Source organism: Tachyglossus aculeatus, chromosome 5 (assembly GCF_015852505.1).
Source record: "Tachyglossus aculeatus isolate mTacAcu1 chromosome 5, mTacAcu1.pri, whole genome shotgun sequence".
NCBI lineage: Eukaryota > Metazoa > Chordata > Mammalia > Monotremata > Tachyglossidae > Tachyglossus > Tachyglossus aculeatus.
In genome coordinates this window covers 97,308,864-97,327,320 of record NC_052070.1, presented here as the reverse complement: position 1 = coordinate 97,327,320, position 18,457 = coordinate 97,308,864, and the positions used below count along the sequence as shown (strand labels likewise).

General features: G+C 43.8%; 1 protein-coding gene and 1 non-coding gene across 3 annotated transcripts in view; one reads left to right on the top strand and one right to left on the bottom strand.

Moving 5' to 3' along the window:
* The window catches only part of SLCO3A1 (solute carrier organic anion transporter family member 3A1), a 344,892-nt gene that overhangs the window by 172,975 nt on the left and 153,460 nt on the right, over positions 1-18,457 (top strand). The gene's annotated exons all lie outside the window — the stretch shown is intronic.
* LOC119929324 lies at positions 9,238-9,375 on the bottom strand. Its single transcript, XR_005451454.1, has one exon. It is a non-coding gene; the product is annotated as a small nucleolar RNA SNORA7 (small nucleolar RNA).

The window sequence follows — 18,457 nt, the reverse complement described above, 5'->3', positions numbered from 1 at the left end:
TGCCTAACAAATGCCCTTTAAAAATAAATGATTAAAATGCTCTACGCTCGAGAGGCACTCAATACATTCTGTTGTTTGATTCATGTGGTGTTTGGTGTTGTGGACAGGTAGGCTATTGCATTCCTGATAGAAATCAAGAGGAATTTTAAGGCCTCGAACCCCATTTTTTTATTATTGTGTTGCCAGTAGATTATTGAAAGTTTTGAAAACCAAGCCCACATGGGAGCAGAATTGCTTTTCCAGGACAGATTTAGGTGAGGCATAAAGAAGAAGCAAGGTTGATTGAACACTGGAAAGATGAGATCCATTAGGGTGTGGAGGTCTCTGATTTGGTGGAGTTTAAAGAGCATCTTCATTACTACAATTATTTGTAGATAGGCACCTGTCTTGGATGAGAAGCACTTTGGCCTAGTGGAAACAGCACAGGCCTAGGAGTCAGAGGACAGGGTTCTAAACCCCAGGTCCAACACTCACCTGTTGTGTGATCAGGGACAAATCACTTTCCTTCTCTGTGCCCCAGTTTCCTCATCTGCAAAATGGGGATCAATCCTGTTCTCCCTCCTACTTAAACTGTGAGCCCCATGTAGGCCTTGATTATCTTTCATCTGCCCCAGTGTTTAGTACAGTGCTTGGCGCACAGTAAATGCTTAACAAATACCATGATTATTTAAGTGTGGTTATTCCTGCTTTGTCCTATGGCCTGAGCCTTGAGGTCTCCAACATTATGATTTTATCATTCTACTCCTTTACAAAGAAAAAGTAACGTGCTTACATAGTTTTCCCTTTTAGCTTGGAAAGACCGAGAATTCTGGGGATGAAAATAATAATGGGATTTGTTAAGTGTGTGCTCCCTCTAGAACATAAGCGCCTCCTGGGCACGGAAGGTGTCCACCAACTCAGTTGTTCTGTAGTCTCTCAATCTCTTAATTCAGTGCTCAATACAGTAAAGCATCAGTAAATAATAATGGTGATGGTATTTGTTAGGTGCTTGCTATGTGTCAAGCACTGTTCTAGGCACTGGGGTAGATACAAGGTAATCAGGTTGTCCCCCATGGGGCTCACAGTCTTAATCCCCATTTTACGGATGAGGGAACTGGGGCACAGAGAAGTTAAGTGACTTACTGAAGTGGCACAGCAGACAAGTGGCACAGCCGGAATTAGAACCCATGAACTCTGACTCCCAAGCCCATGCTCTTCCCTCTAAGCCACACTTCTTCTCTAATAATGATGGCATTTATTAAGTGTTTACTATGTGCAAAGCACTTTTCTAAGCACTGGGAAGTTTGCAAGGTGATCAGGTTGTCCCCCAGGGGGCTCACAGTCTTAATCCCCATTTTACTGATGAGGTAACTGAGGCACAGAGAAGTCAAGGGACTTGCCCAAAGCCACACAGCTGACAATTGGAGGAGCTGGGATTTGAACCCATGACCTCTGACTCCAAAGCCCGTGCGCTCTCTACTGAGCCACACTGCTTCTCTTTAATAAATGACACTGATTGATTGCCAAGCCCTGTACTAAGCCCTGGAAGGTGGATTAAAAACATTTTAGGCCTGGCCAAAGGAGCTACATGGAAATAATTCTTGTCAAATCACAGTCCCAGAGAAAGAAGAGGGTATGCGTATGTAAGTTAGAGAGAGAGAGAGAGAGAGAGAGAGAGAGAGAGAGAGCGAGCACACACAGGGGAAGGTTTCTATGTCCATCCTTTCTCTCTTCATTCCAAAGCAACCTACGTTGCCTTGGCAACTTGGGATAATATTGCTGCTTTTTGGCCTTGAATTCCAGTGCCAGACTGGGAAGGTGGAGTGGCGGGGTTCGGGGGGGAGGGGGTTGTAGGGTGAAGAGGACGGGAGAGGAGGGGGCTGTCTTTTTCTCTTCCCGGCCTGTAATCAGCAGGAAATGAGGCTTTTCAGCTCTAACACTTTCCTCCCTGAACCAGTTGCTTAATGGCATCTGGGTCCCTTCAGCCTTCTGCTGTTCTGGTTACCCTTTCCTTCCTTGCTGCAATGCTTTCAGTGGCTGAGTGCTCGGAGATAAACTCAAATGCATAACCAAAAAAGGATAATGAAAACACAACAATCGTAATAGAAATCCCATTCACCTCTTCAAGGGGTCTTCCCTGGAGCTATTGCTCAGAAATGACAGCCACAGGGTAGTCACGAGAAAAAGATTAATATACCCTCTGCAGTAGTTGTAAGTGCCTCATAATCTCTCCCTTCTTCTTTTAACCTTTTAATCAGTGTAGGTGAAATTCTCCTCTACTGTATTTACAAAGAAGATGGAGGGAGAATTGAATTAAAGGGATGTGAATATTAGAAATAAAAATGGGAAAGGCGTATTGAGGCACCTTGAGTCTATCCTCCCACATTCAGTATTACTTTAGCAGAGTAAAAGTGAGTTCTTTGTCTTGACCAACGCTCTGTAATAAAAGGGACAGACATCCTTAGCTCTTCCCACTGGGGCCTGGTTTCACAGTGTTTTGGAAGCTTGACTGAAAACAGCTTTGATTCTCCTCACCAAGGGTTTTATGTCAGGAGCAGGAGCATAACTACAAGCTGTCTTGGAGAGTAGAAATGGATGATGTGGAATTCAGAGGAGGAGAAGGTGAGGGATGGAGGGAATGAGAGGGTGTGAAAATAGGGTTGGGGCAAGGAACAGAGTGACTCCTCTCCCTTTCCCTGCAAATCAGAGGGAGTGAAAGAAGACTAAACACTCTTGGGAGGGAGAATTATCTAAAGTGAGGATAAGGTCAAGGATGAAGGGGGAATTAGCCAACAGTGGAACGTGGATTCCAGACAACACCTTGATGGTGTTATGGGATGGGGAACTTGGCTAGAAGCTCTTTGAGGACAAGGAACAGGTCTACCAACTTTGTTATACTGTACTCTCCCAAGTGCTCAGTAAACAATATACAATATAACTCTGTTATTTTGAACACAGGAAACACTCCATTCATTCATTCATTCATTCAAACGTATTTATTGAGCGCTTACTGTGTGCAGAACGCTGTACTATGAACTTGGGAAGTACAAGTCAGCAACATATAGAGATGGTCCCTACTCAACAAATCAATAAATACCATTGTTTGATTGATTGATTTAATAGCATGTTCTCTGATGCTCCTTTGCTTTTGGAGAATCAGCATGGCATAGTGGATAGAGCACAGACCTGGGTCATGGGTTCTAATCCAATCTCCATTACTTGTCTGCTGCGTAACCTCAGGCAAATCATTTCACATGTTTGGGCCTCAGTTACCTCATCTGTAAAATGGGGATTAAGACTGTGAGCCCCACGTGGGACAACCTGATTACCTTATATCTACCCTAGTGCTTGGCCCATAGTAAACACTTAATAAATACCATCATCATTATTATTATTACTATTGTTTTCCAGCTACCAGTCTGTCTAGCTGTACAGACATGTGTATTTTCATATGATTGCATTCTTTGGCTTGTTTTCTTCCTTTTTTTTGCCTTTCCCCTAGATTTCTGCAAGAAAGTGGAAAAAAAACTTATCAATATTAAACTATGGTTTACCAAATGGGTGAGGGCATAGTGTCCACTCCTGTTGAAGCCCTGAGATATTTTGTTCCACCATCTCCAACTGCTTCTATTCTCCCTGCCAGTCAAATTGCAATATTTGCCACTGGGCAAAGTGGTAACTGGATAAGAGAGTGTGGATGGCTCAGTGATAACTAACACCGCTACTGCAAAAACTAGTCAAGTACATATCCTGTTGGCAGTCGAACATACCTTTCCGCTTGTGACAGTTTGTGTCTAGACAATGCTCGTTCTAAAGGAGAGGGGCCAGAGAGATACCTGATAGTATTTCCCTGGACAAAATGCAAGAGGTTTTTTCAAAGACACATGTATAGAAGCAGTCTCACCATAGGCAGGGTCATCTTTGAACATAAGGACAGCTCCACTGTTATTTTCTATTTGTTCACTCAACAGTGGTATATTCATCAATTTATTTCTTTTGCCTCCCCCCTTAAAATGTAAGCTCCTCAGGGTAAGGGTTGAAGCTTTAATTTGGTTTTTAATTCCCCAAGTGCCTAGTTCAGTAATCTGTACCAGTAGGTTCTCAGTAAATACTAATACAGATAATACCTGGAAATGATGAGTAGCAATTAGGTAATGTGTACAAATGCTCCTGGACTCTCAGAGAAGTATTATACATCTCCTGAATTATCTCCTAAATAAATTTAATACTAAATATTGTATTCCTTGAAATATCCTTTGGAGATCCCAGTCTTTAACTTCAAACTCCCTGAGACATGGATAAGGAAGGTATTTTTAACCCCCCTTACCTGTGACACACAGAATTTGCTCAAAGCCACACATGGCACGTGTAAAATTGACTTAATTTTGGAAAGGTTTCATGAGATCCACCTGTTTAGTAAAGATACTAATGAGCTCAAGGCCGAGTCAGTATCAAGATAACTGGTCTTTTCTTTATCAGCTCAGTGTAACTGTAATAAGCAATTGGTTGGGCTAGGACAGAGTCTAGTCAGGCATGGGATTATGGGCCTCACTGGGGTTCTTTGGAAGCGGATGTCTGGAGATGCTAGTATTTATTAAATGCTTACACGGTGCAGAGCACTGTGGCAAGCACTGAGTGAGACTACACAGATGGGAGCCTTTCAGGGGGTTCACAGTCTTAGGGTAGAATTGGGGAGAAGGGACTGAAGACAGATGACTCATTGTACATATCTATTCTATTTATTTTATTTTGCTAATATGTTTGGTTTTGTTCTCTGTCTCCTCCTTCTAGACTGTGAGCCCACTGTTGGGTAGGGACTGTCTCTATATGTTGCCAACTTGTACTTCCCAAGCGCTTAGTACAGTGCTCTGCACACAGTAAGCACTCAATAAATATGATTGATTGATTGATCAAAACACAACACAAACAAGTACATAAAAAGGGCTCAAAGTCTCGTGGGCAATAGAGGAGTCCAAGTACACAAAGGAGCAGCTTTTATTTCCAGCCCAGCACTCACAGAGCATGCTGGGAGCAGGGACCCTCAGAGGCAGGAGGGAAGTAGACCCCAAATCCCACACTAACTCTCCTGGATTAGGAGAAGAAGGAGGAGGAAGAAGAGTAATAATATTTATTAAGCACTTATTGGGTACAGAGCATTGTACCAAGCAATAGGAAAGAATGCAGGTGGGAATTTAGACGTGGCCCCGTCCCTCAGCGGGTTCACAGTCAAAGAATATTAAGCATGGCAGAGGAGTTTGGAGACAGACACATCTCGAGTGATAATAACAATCAATGGTAATAATTATGGTACTTATTAAGCACTTACTATGTGCCAAACACTGTTCTAAATGTTGGGATAGATACAAGTGAATCAGGTTGGACACAGTCCCCGTCCCACAGGGGCTCACAGTCTAAGTAGGAAGGAGTAGGATTTCCACTACTTAGTGGAAAGAGCACAGGCTTTGGAGTTAGAGGTCATGGGTTCAAATTCTGGCTCTGCCAACTGTCAGCTGTGTGACTTTGGGCAAGTCACTTAACTTCTCTGTGCCTTTGGGCAAGTCACAACTTCTCTCTGGCTCAGTTAACTCATCTGTAAAATTGGGATTAAAACTGTGAGCTCCCTGTGGGACAACCTGATCACCTTGTAACCACCCCAGCACATAGAACAGTACTTTGCATATAGTAAGTGCATAACAAATACCATTATTATTATTATTATTATTATTATTATTATTATTATTTAATCCCCATTTTACAAGTGAGGTAATTGAGGTGCAGAGAAGTTAAGTGACTTGTCCAAGGTCACACAGCAGACATGTGGCAGAGACAGGATTAGAACCCAGGTCCTTTGACTACCAGCCTTGTGCTCTTCCCATTAGGCCACAGTTGCTTCTCTAAAACAATAGATAGAACAATAGAACACTAAAAGCACCATGAAACACCAGTCACAATACATGAAACAAACAAAAAAAACCTAGCAGGGTGTTGTGAATAGAGGACGAAATTGTCGGGCTCCTTGTGGCTCAGAGTCCAGGACACACTCATAGCTATGGCAATCAATACAGTAGCTCCAGTCTTCCAGAGGTTTTGTGGAGGACTCATGTTGCCAGTTGTTTTTTTCTTTCCCACCTGGATGGAGCAAGGCAGGATAGGGTAAGTGCTTGGTTCAGCATAGTACTGCTTTGGATGGTGAGGCTAGAGCAGATTTTAGCAAAGTTGTGAAGGGAGAACTGACAGGATTTTGTGACAGATTGAATATGTGGGTTGATTCAGAGAGATGAGTGGAGGACAGTGCCAAGGTTATTGGCTTCTGAGGAAGGGAGGATAGTGGTATAGTGATGGGAAAGACATGGAGAGGACAGTGTCCAGGTGGGAAGATGAGAGTTCCATTTTTGGACATATTAAGTTTAAGGTGGCAGCAGGAAATGTGAGACTGCAGAGGAGAGAGGTCAGGGCTGGAAATGTAGATTTAGGAATCATCCTCATTGAAATGGTAATTGAAGCCATGGGAGCAAATGAGTTCTCCAAGGGAGTGGGTGTGCTCGATTGATTGATTGATTGATTGATTGCTGTAAGTAGTAGGCAGTGGGAAAATCTTTACCTTTTCAGGAATCCCATGGAACAGAAGACTTGTGCCTTTTTTTCCAAAGTAGCCTTAAGTTTTTACCAAGCATGTGGATGCCACCAAATTCCACATTTACCATAAAGTGTCCTGTATTTAAGATGCTAAGAAATAGCCCCCTGTGAAAAAAAGTTGTATTTCAGCCCCATTTTTCAGGTCATGCCATAAAAATCGAGAAGGTGCCTTTCCTAAAGTATCCCCAACTCTGCCGCAGAAGGCCGGGAGCTTCAGGTTCATCTCCAAGTTGGGGAAATTGTCCATTATCAGAGTGGTTTAATGTAGGCCCCCAGACAAATGGGCAATTAGAGAATGAGGGCAATCAGCCTGTTAGCTTGTTTGCTTTAGAGAACTATTGGATCTCTTTAATGTGGTGGAGTTGTTTACTGCCAACGTTTACTTGTCCTTGTTTGTTTTAGTTCTCTCACAAAGGGGTTGAAAATCCCTGCTCAAACTGAATGGCTTCAGAGGGATTTCCTTGGGTGTCTGTTCAGCAATATAATGCCTGCTCCCCCTCTCCTTGGATAAGAGCCTGGATCTTACAATCATTAGTGTCCTGGACCTCCCAGGAGAGTGCTTAGGAAGCTATAAATTTTTCTCTAGATGCCTCAACCTACACCCTTCCAAGCCCTTCGGGTCCGCTGTCTGTAGAGATTATGAGTGCTGCCATTACAGAGGATGTTGATTTTGCAGATTTGTAATTTCTAGGGCTACCCTGACTCATGTCTCTAAAAGGCAGTATCTTTGCCAGGTAAGCCAGTAGGAATCTGGGTTGGGAAAAGGGCCAAGTTTGTCCCCTTGCCTCCACTTTTTCCATGTCCAACCCTGAAGAGAAGGGCATGCTCTCTGTCTCCAGCTCAGATGCCACAGACTGTCGATTAAGTCCCAGAGTTGGGGAGACACCGGCTGCTCTGCTCTGATTAGGAAAATAATTCAGCTGGAGCAAGCCTTCATGAAATCAAGCCCTGGACAATCATGACTGAGCAAGGAAGTCTATCCCTCTTGAACCAGAGGCACTGAAATTTTTAATGGTCAGTGACAGCTGTTCTAGACAGAGTGATAATGGAATCTTATTCTTGTCTGGATAGGAGGTGAGTGTGTGCTGCCTTAGAAATGAACTGGTCAGATTGCTGCCACTTCACCCACATAAACTGCCCATCTGTGGCATCATCAGAGCCACATTTAATGGATGATGACATTTAAGGAATGTGCTCTTGCCCAGTTGATGTGGTAAAAACAGCTTGGCTTCCAGTGTTGTGTATGGAGAGTGCTGGACAAGGCGGCCTTGACCTCTGAAGGGAGCAGAGACACATCCACCCCCTTCGTGGGGAATGGTCAAGAGGGGGAGTTCCCTTAATGGTGCTTCGGGGATGTGGTTTAACTGGGGCGACGGGATCTTTACTCTGCCATCCCCAATTACAGTGCATCACAGCAAGTGGGCACTCAATAAATGCCACTACAATTCCTAGTATCAAGTGATACAGTCAGTCGATCAATCGAGCAAGCACTGGACTAAGCCCTTGGAAAAGTGCAATACAACAGAGTTGGTAGACGAGATTCCTGCCCACGAGGAGCTTGTGGCCTACAAGGGGAGGCCAACATTAAAATAAATTACAGATAGGGACAATAGTAGAGTGTAAGGTTATGTCCATAATTGCTGGTGGGCTGGGGTGAGTATCAAAGTGCTTGAGAGGTACACAGCCAAATGCAGAGTTGAAGAAGAGAGGAGGGCAGATAGGGGAAATGAGAGCTTAATCTGGGAAGGCCTCTTGGAGGAGATGTAAATTGAGAAGGGCTTTGAAGGTTGGGACTGTTGCTATGAAAGGGAAGGGAGTCCCAGGCCCAGTGGAGTACCTGGGCAAGGGGTCAGTGGTGGGATAGATGAGATGGAATTAGGTCTTACTAGGCTGGTAGTAGAGGAGTGTTCTTGTGCTGGGTTATAGTATGAGATCAGCACGGTAAGGTAGGAGGGAGAGAGCTGATTGAGAGCCTTACAGCACTACTTAAAGCACTACCACTACAGAACACAAATTCAGCCTCTGAAAGAGAAAAGGAAGAATCAAAGATACCTTTACAAAAGATATCAAGCAGGGTGGCCCTACTGGCCTAGGAGTTGGAAGACCTGGGTTTTAATCCCTGCCCTGCAACTTGCCAACTGTGTGAACTAGCCAAGTCACTTATCTTCGCTAGGCTTCAATTTCCTCATCTGTAAATGGGAATTCAAAGGCCGTTCTCCTTCCTACTTGGACTGTAAGTCCTATGTGAACAGAGGCCCCAGCAGTGAGTACAATCCTCGCCACATAGCCCGCCCTTAACAAATACCACAATTATTTTTATTATTGTGATGATGATGATAGCCCACAGGAGAATGTGCGGTCCTTCCAGAGTCCCACTGAAGTTGCTAACAGCCTTTTGTCTTGTCTTATGCCATCAAGTCATCTCTGACCAATAGCAACACCACGGACACATCTCTCCCAGAATGCCCCGCTCAAATTGCAATCATTCTGGCAGTGTATCCACAGAGTTTTCTTGGTACAAATCCAGAAGTGGTTCACCATTGCCTCTTTCCTCACAGTAAATTTGAGTCTCCGCCCTTGACTCTCTCCCATGCTGCTGCTGGACAGCATGGGTGAGTTTTGACTTGTTGCAGAATGCCTTCCACTCGCTAGCCACTGGCCAACCTAGGAATGGATTGGGTAGGCCTCTGCTTGACTCTCCCTCCCATAGTAGATAGTGGTAGAGTACTGGAAACTCTCCACGTGCAACCCTGAGAGTGGAACAGCCTCTCAGGACATTAATATTAGAAGCAGTTGCCTCTCAGTTCCCACAAATGTGCTGAATCTCTGTTGATCTCCCTCAATTTGGCCTTTCTTGACCCTGTGGAAATGTGCAGGCACCAAATCAATATATTCTGCAGGTACTATGCATATGAAAGTCTTGGATTAGAAAGGCAGTTAATCAGAAATCTGCAAAGAATCTCTTCAAAAACAAACACGTCTCCAGATGAAATCTCTGAAACCAAATCTGGGTTAAATAATTCCCAAGAATTATGAGGCCTCAAGGAGTTTCTACTTCTAAATTTTTAATGACCTTGAAGTGAAAACTGCATCTGTTGTGGGTGTGTTGGCATGCATTGTTTCAAATGTTTTTGGCTTCTGAAATGATCCATTTTCACAGCAAAAAATCTTCTTTCTTCTTATCTGTGTTGCACAGATATTTCTCCTCATTTTCTGAATAATCTTGAGAGAAGTTGTTCTTGAAGTTCTTCAAGCATCCATTTTTATTCATTTTGTTAGTCAAATGTGATAACTGTTTTCATGATAAACATACACTCACAGCTTATGTGTATTTAAAGACTTTCCCTGTTACCCCGACAGCTCCTGAAGGCTAACTGCCATTCTCCTCACTGGAGCAAATGTCATTTGCAATAAGTCAGAAAGATTAATTTGGAGGTTTTCCCAACTAAGCCTTCCCCCATTAAGTCCTCATTTCCCCTGCTTCCTCTCCCTTCTGTGTCATTCCTGCACTTGGATTTGTACCCTCAATTCACCCCATCCTCAGTCCCACAACACTTAAGTGCTTATCCATAATTTATTTATATTAATCAATCATATTGAGTGCTTACTGTCTGCAGGGCACTGTATTAAGCACGTGGGAGAGTACAACAGGACAATATCGGACACATTCCCTGCTCACATCGAGTTATTCCCTCTAGACTGTTAGCCTGTTATAGGCAGGGAACACATCTACCAACTCTGTTATATTGTTCTCTCCCAAGTGCTTAGTACAGTGTTTTGCACACAGTAAGTGCTCAGTTATTGCCATTGATTGATTGATTGATTGAGGCCTGTGGGAAAGAAAAGAAAACAGTATGGCTTGGTGGATAGAGCATGGGCCAGGGAATCAGATCAAGAGTTCTAATGGCAGCTCTGCCACATAATAATAATGATGGCATTTATTAAGTGCTTACTATGTGCAAAGCACTGTTCTAAGCACTGGAGGGGGATACATGGTGATCAGGTTGTCCCACGTGGGGCTCACAGTCTTAATCCCCATTTTACAGATGAGGTAACTGAGGCACAGAGAAGTTAAGTAATAATAATAATAATAATAATAATAATAATAATAATAATGGCATTTGTTAAGAGCCTACTATGTGCAAAGCACTGTTCTAAGCACTGGGGAGGTTACAGGGTGATCAGGTTGTCCCATGGGGGGCTCACAGTCTTAATCCTCATTTTATAGATGAGGTAACTGAGGCACAGAGAAGTGAAGTGACTTGCCCAAAGTCACACAGCTGACAGAGGCGGAGCAGGGATTTGAACCCATGACCTCTGACTCTTTGTGACCTTGGACAAATCATTTAATTTCTCTGAGCTTCAGATACCTCATCTGTAAAATGGGGATTAAGACTGTGAGCCCTATGCGCGACAGGGACTATGTCCAACCTGACTACCTTGTATCTACCTCAGTGCTTAGAACAGTGCTTGGCACATAATAAGTTCTTAACAAGGACCATAATTATTATTATTATTGATTAACAAGTAGGGCTGGTGACTAAATATCTCTCTTTGCATGAGAAGATCAAGTCCTAGAAGGTAGCAGAATGTGGGCCACCCACTCCATTTTGCCACAAAATCCCAGCTGAGAAACAACCTTCCCCAAGAGACAAGAAGAATCAGTGCTGTGGGAACAATTCTTTTGGGGCTGTTGGACTTGTGCAGATGTAAATGGTAGCACTTTTCAGAGTGAAGCAGTGTGGCATAGTGAATGGAGCACAGGCCTGGGAGTCAGAAGGACCTGGGTTCTAATTCCAGCTCTGCCAATTATCTGCTGTGTGACCTTGGGCAAGTCATTTCATTTCTCTGTGCCTCAGTTAACTCAACTGTAAAAAATAGGGATTAAGAGTGCGAGCCCCACGTAAGATAGGGACTTTGTCTAACCTGATTAGCTTGTATCTGCCTCAGAGTTTAGAATAGTGCTTGGCACATAGTAAGCACTTAACAAATACCATAATTATTATTAGAGAATCCAAGCATTCTCAGCATGTTGGGCACTGTACTATGTTCTGGGGAGTGATACCATGACGTTGATTCAGTCATGCATTTCTGTGCCTCAGTTACCTCATCAGTAAAATGGGGACTGGGACTGTGAGCCCTATGTAGAACAAGGGATTGTGTCCAATCTGATTTGCTTGTGTCCACCCCAGCGCTTAGTACAGTCCCTGGCCCAGAGTTAGTGCTTAACAAATATCATAATTATTATAGTCTCTGGCTCATAAAGCCTTTACAGAAAGGGTGGGAAGAATACCACAAAGCCAGTCCGAAAGTGATTCTCCCTTGCAGGTGGGAGTTATAGGTTAGCAAGCCGTAGGTTCTCAAGTTGTACACCTATGGTGTACCCTGGTACAAGGCTCCCTGGAGGAAATGGTAAAATAGTCCACAAACTCCTAACAATAATAATATTAATTATGGTATTTGTTAAGCCCTTACTAAGTGCTAAGCATTGTTGTAAGCACTGGAGCACTGTTCCCACCATTACTGTCTGCAGGGCACTGTATTAAGCACTTGGGAGAATACAACCGGACATATCAGACACATTCCCTGCTCACATCGAGTTCTCCCCTCTAGACTGTAAGGGTCCCAAATGCCTTCTGCCTATTGCAGGGAAGGAATCTTCTCCCTGGGGAAAGTGGGTAAGGAGAAAGATCTTAAGGCCATTTTCTAGCTACCTATTCTGTAGGCCGAACCACCCAGATTCCTCCACACTTTCCTCACCGGCTCTACCACTGCAGACCCACCCAGTCTCATTCATCTGTCCATCCGGCAAGCTGAGAGCTAATTATGCTTCCTGCCAAATGTTGGGTGGGGCTAGTCGTGGCCTGGCAAGACCACAGGCAGAGCAGCAGTTCTCAGGGCAGACCACTTTCAGTTTGTTAACTTGATTGAGGAAGTAGTTGGCCTAGGTCCAACTCCTGATTGTAATGTCAGAGCTCCCCAGCTTGGGAAAGGAACAGTCCTTCCCACCAGATAAGACTCTGTGCCAGCCCAGCTGTTTCAGCAGAACATGTCTTTTCCTTTTCCAAGAGCTGGGTAAGATTGATTCATCCCCTAGTCCTGGGAAACATAGGCGGAAGGGAGATTTCAATAGGGAAGTCAAAAATTAGGAACGGTGTTTGACTGCAGAACAAGAAGTACTTATTCAGAATTAGCACCCAGGTTCTAATCCCAACACTGCCACTTACCTGCTCTGTGACCCAGAGCAAGTCACTTCACTTCTGTGGGCCTCAGCTACCTCATCTGTAAAATGGAGATCCAATGCCTGTTCTCTCTCCTACTTAGATGGTGAGCCCCATGTGTCTGACCTGATTGATAGATCGATTGATAAAATAATAATAATAATGGTATTTCTTAAGTGCTTACTATGTGCCAAGCACTGTTTTAAGTACTGGGGGGGGGGGGGGGAATACAAGGTGATCAGGTTGTCCCACGTGGGGCTCACAGTCTTCATCTCCATTTTACAGATGAGGTAACTGAGGCACAGAGAAGTGAAATGACTTGCCCAAAGGCACACAGCTGACAAGTGGTGGAGCCGGAATTAGAACCCGTGACCTCTGACTCAATCAATCAATCAATCAATCGTATTTATTGAGAGCTTACTATGTGCAGAGCACTGTACTAAGCGCTTGGGAAGTACAAATTGGCATCACATAGAGACAGTCCCTACCCAACAGTGGGCTCACAGTCTAAAAGGGGGAGACAGAGAACAGAACCAAACATACCAACAAAATAAAATAAGTAGGATAGAAATGTACAAGTAAAATAAATAAATAAATAAATAAATAGAGTCATAAATATGTACAACCATATATACATATATACAGGTGCTGTGGGGAAGGGAAGGAGGTAAGACGGGGGGATGGAGAGGGGGACGAGGGGGAGAGGAAAGAAGGGGCTCAGTCTGGGAAGGCCTCCTGGAGGAGGTGAGCTCTTAGCAGGGCCTTGAAGGGAGGAAGAGAGCTGGCTTGGCGGATGGGCAGAGGGAGGGCATTCCAGGCCCGGGGGATGACGTGGGCCGGGGGTCGATGGCGGGACAGGCGAGAGCGAGGTACAGTGAGGAGATTAGTGGTGGAGGAGCGGAGGGTGCGGGCTGGGCAGTAGAAGGAGAGAAGGGAGGTGAGGTAGGAGGGGGCGAGGTGATGGAGAGCCTTGAAGCCCAGGGTGAGGACTCCCAAGCCCGTGCTCTTTCCACTGATCCACGCTGCAGTCTAGGCCATCATAATTCTATGGAAGAATGATTCTTTGGAATTCCTCAGTAAAACAGAAGCCAATGGTCCTTGCAAGCATTGGTGCAAGATTATCATTAACCATTTTGCTTGACTTTTTATCAATTAATCAATGGTATTCATTAAGTACTTTGTAGTAAGTGCTTGAAAGGGTACGCTACAAGTGAGTTTTTGGGCAAGATCCCTGGCTTCAAGGAGCATACAATCTAGTGGGGAAGATGGACATTAAAATAAATTACGGGTAAGGGAAGCAGCAGAGTATAAGGATAAGAAGTATAAGAGTATAAGGAGTGGGCATCAAAGTGTGTAAGGGGTATAGACTCAAATGCATAGGTGTCACAGACAGGAGGGCTAATAAGGTAGAAAGATGAGAGGCTAGGGATGGCTTCCTGGAGGAGAGGTGATTTTAATAGGACTTTGAAAATTGAGAAAATGGTGGTCTGTCAGATATGAAGTGGAAGGGAGCAACAGGCAGGAGGGAGAAGTGAGCAAGGGGAGAATGGTGAAAGGGACAAGAGTGAGACACGGTGAGTAGGTTGATGTTAGAGGAGTGAAATGTGTAGGCTGGGTTGTAGTAGACTGTGAGCCCATTGTTGGGTAGGGACCATCTCTATATGTTGCCAACTTGTACTTCCCAAGCGCTTAGTACAGTGCTCTGCACATAGTAAGCGCTCAATAAATATGATTGAATGAATGAATAGTAGGAAAGCAGCGAGGTAAGGTAGGAGGGGAAGAGGTGAATTACTGTGGGATCTCTTTTTATTCTGGATTCTTCTAATCCAGAAAACACCTTTTACCATCTTCGCTTTGGTGAGTACTATCTGAAAGAAGTTGAGGGAAAAAGATGATTCGCCCTGGGGAATAAGAAGGCAGAGTGCTGCTGCTTGTCATTTTATAAGGAACTGAGACTCAAACTTGCTGCAGCATCAAAAACCTAAGCTCGGTGTAGGAGTGGTGAAGTGGGAAGAATCCTGCCATAGGCCAAGACTAACACCTTTGAATCACTGGCCCAGGATGACACTAACTTCCCCTTGTCCTCTCTATATGCAGAAGTGACCATTAAATGAAAGGTGGGGGCTTTTTGGAATTTCCATGTAATTTCATGCAATTTTACTCCCATGGGAAGAACCTGTAAGTTGATGGTTAGCATGCACTTCCTAGACAGACTGAAAACCTGATTAGTGTTTTCAAAGTAAAATCATTTCGGGTTAGAGAGTGAGAAAGGCCCCATGACAAGAAGTCAATTAGTCATATTTATTGAGCACTTAATGTGTGCAGAACACTGTCCTAGGTGCTTGGGAGAGTACAGTATAAAAATAAATAGACACATTCCCTGTCACAACAAGCTTACCATCTAGATGGGGAGAGAGGCATTAATATAAATAAATAAATTACAGATATGAACAGAAGCACCATGGGGCTGGAACGGGGAGGGAGGGATGACAATCGGGGTGATGCAGAAATGTGTGGGAGAAGAGGAAACGAGGGCTTAGACAAAGGAGAAGCAGCAGTAGGATAGGTAAACTTAACGTTCATCCATGAAAAAGAAAAGTTGGTCAGGTTCTTAGTTCAGAGAATGCGCCACCTCTTCATGGAATCAAATCTTGCCCAGAATCAATGTCGCTCTAGTGTTCAACGGGGGTCCAGGTTACACTGTTCTTACTCCTGACCTTGAAAATCAGGAATTCAATGCCAGGGTCATCCAGAATAGGCTATAGGAAAACTAATGAAGTAATCCATTCATTGCCCACGAGCATTTATTGAGTGCTTGCAGAGTACATAGCACTGTACTACTAAGTGCTTGGGAGAGGCATGGTCCTGGCCTGTAAGGAGATTACATTCTAAGGGGGCATTCTGAGATGGTTTGATTGATGGTCTTCAATCTAGGAGTGATTCATTTAGTCTTAATGCAGCTGGCAACATGAGATTTTAATCAGAAAAGCAACCCCTTCTAGACTGTGAGCCTGTTGTTGGGTAGGGACCGTCTCCATACGTTGCCGACTTGTGCTTCCCAAGTGCTTAGTACAGTGCTCTGCACACAGTAAGCGCTCAATAAATATGAATGAATGAATGAATGAATGAATGAATGAATGAACCCCCAACTGGGATATGGGAAGGACACGATCTGGTGGATTCTTATTCTCAACCCTAGGGGTAAAATAGAATATTTCATCTCTTTCAAAGAGTGCTATGGAGATCCCAGCTCCTGAGGAGTTTACAGTTTAATGGGGAAGACATTTCATTCTTCTGTTTATTCTCCATGTGTTTAGTACTGTGCTCTGCACAGAACAGATGCTCAGTCCAGCTGTTAATACTCATGTAGGTATGAGGTTTTAGATTCTATATAACTAAACCTGGCTTAATTCACAGGAGGATATCAAGGGCTTCCAGGGCTGAAAAGCTCTGTGATAGGAGGATGGAGAGGAGGAGCCAGAACAAGAGTACTCAGCTATCATTGAAAAAACTAAAATATTTACTTTTCTAAGTGCCAAGGGTTATTTTATGAGTGATTGAAATGATCTAATAGCAAGATGGACTCTTTGATATTTATTGAGCGCTTACTGTGTGCTGAGCACTGTACTGGGCATATGGGAAAGCATAATACCAGAAGCACATCCTAAGCCTATGACAAGCTTATAGTCTAGAGGGGACTGTTGGTTATCTGGTCATCAATCCTTTCTGTTGTAAGCTCCTTGAAGGCAGGGAACATGTGTCTGCTCATGGAGAGAAGCATTGTGGCCTAATAGAATGAGCAAAGGTCTGGTAGTCATAGAACCTGGTTTTCTAATTCTGGCTTTGCCACCTACCTGTTGTGTGACCTTAGGTAAGTCACTTAACTTCTCTGTGCCTCAGTTCTACCTCCCCCTCAGACTCTGAGCCCTGGGTGGGAGTAGAGCAGCTGAATGCAGGAATGTGTCTAACCCAATTACTGTGTACCTACCCCAGTTAAAACTAATCACTTTATACAAGTATAGCATTTGGCACATAATGAGCACTTACCAAATATTATTATTACTCTTACATGTGCTTCACACACAGTACGTGCTCCGTAAATATCACTGATTGATCGATTGGATGGATGCTTTACCCACCCCAATCACACAACAGCGAAGCAGTGTGGCTTAGTGGAAAGAGCACAGGCTTAGGAGTCGGAGGACGTGGGTTCTAATTCTGGCTCCACCACTTGTCTGCCGGGTGACCTGGGGCAAATCACTTCACTTCTCTGTGCCTCAGTTCCCTCATCTGTAAAAGGGGGGGTTGAGACTGTCAGCCTTACGTGGGACAACCTGATTATCTTGTATCTACCTCAGTGCTTAGAACAGTGCGAGGCACATTGTAAGTGCTTAACAAATACCATAATTATTATTATTATCATTACCTAGCTTGAAAAATCTTAAATTGTCATACAATAATCATAGCTATAATAACAATAATGATTGTGCTATTCGTTAAGCGCTTGCCAAGTGCCAAGCTCTATACTAAGCACTGGGGTAGATATAAGATAATCAGGTTGGGCACAGTCCAATTCCCACATGGAGTTAAGGCTTTTAAATAGGAGGGAGAGCAGGGATTGAATCCTCCTTTTACATAGAAAGAAGTTGAAGCAGAGAGAAGTTCAGTGACTTGCCCCAGGTCACACAGCAGGCAAGTGGCAGAGCTAAAATGATTACCCACACCCTCTGGCTCCCAGGCCTGAGCTCTTTTCACTCAGCCTTGCTGCTTCCCATCTTTGCTCAGGCTGAGATAACATAAATAAATCTTTTCACTGGACACAATAATTCCAGCATACTGCCTTTTCCTCAATGTGTCTATGGAAGAATGTCTGTGATAGAATGTTTGACAGTCTCCTGGATGAAACTGTCTGAAGGAGGAGAACATTATTATAGTAATCTTAAAAAAGAAAATATTCTTATTGTTTCCAAGTGAACTGAGCCCTCTTGAGAGGCTACATTGTCCAGGCAGTGTTTACAGCACTGCCTTCCCAGAGTTACAAACCACCTAAACTCTGGCTTGGTGTTTGAGACTGCCACTTGGATGACTTGGGTTAAAGTGAAAAAATCATTTCAGATCTGCCACAAGCCATGGGCTACTGTCCCACAAATTTGGTCCATTAGTGAGGGCCCAGGGGATTTGGTCAAAGGAGAAAATTCATTTTCTTCCATGGCAATCATTTCATGTCATGATAGCAGTCTATTGTTCAAAATGATTTCTTCTGAGTCACTTCATCAGGACACATATACTATGTATCTTGAGAACTCTCTTTCAATCAGGATCCATTTGAGGCAAACCAGGAAATGACCTATTAATGTCAATTGTCCAGAACCTCGTCTTCAGCTCTCAAATCAGAGCCTTCAGACCCTCCATCATGGCTATACCAAACAGTCTGCCTAACAATTTCAATTCAGTCAACTTTTTCCAATATGAGTACTACTCTAAAGAATGAAAAGCTTGCCTTTCAGACATTTATCTTATGTCCCATCTGAGTCATCATGACTGTTTCATTTGAATAGACTGGTCCATCCTGGAAGGACTAGCAAATTTTATAGCCACTGGGGTTTTTTTATGATAAAAAT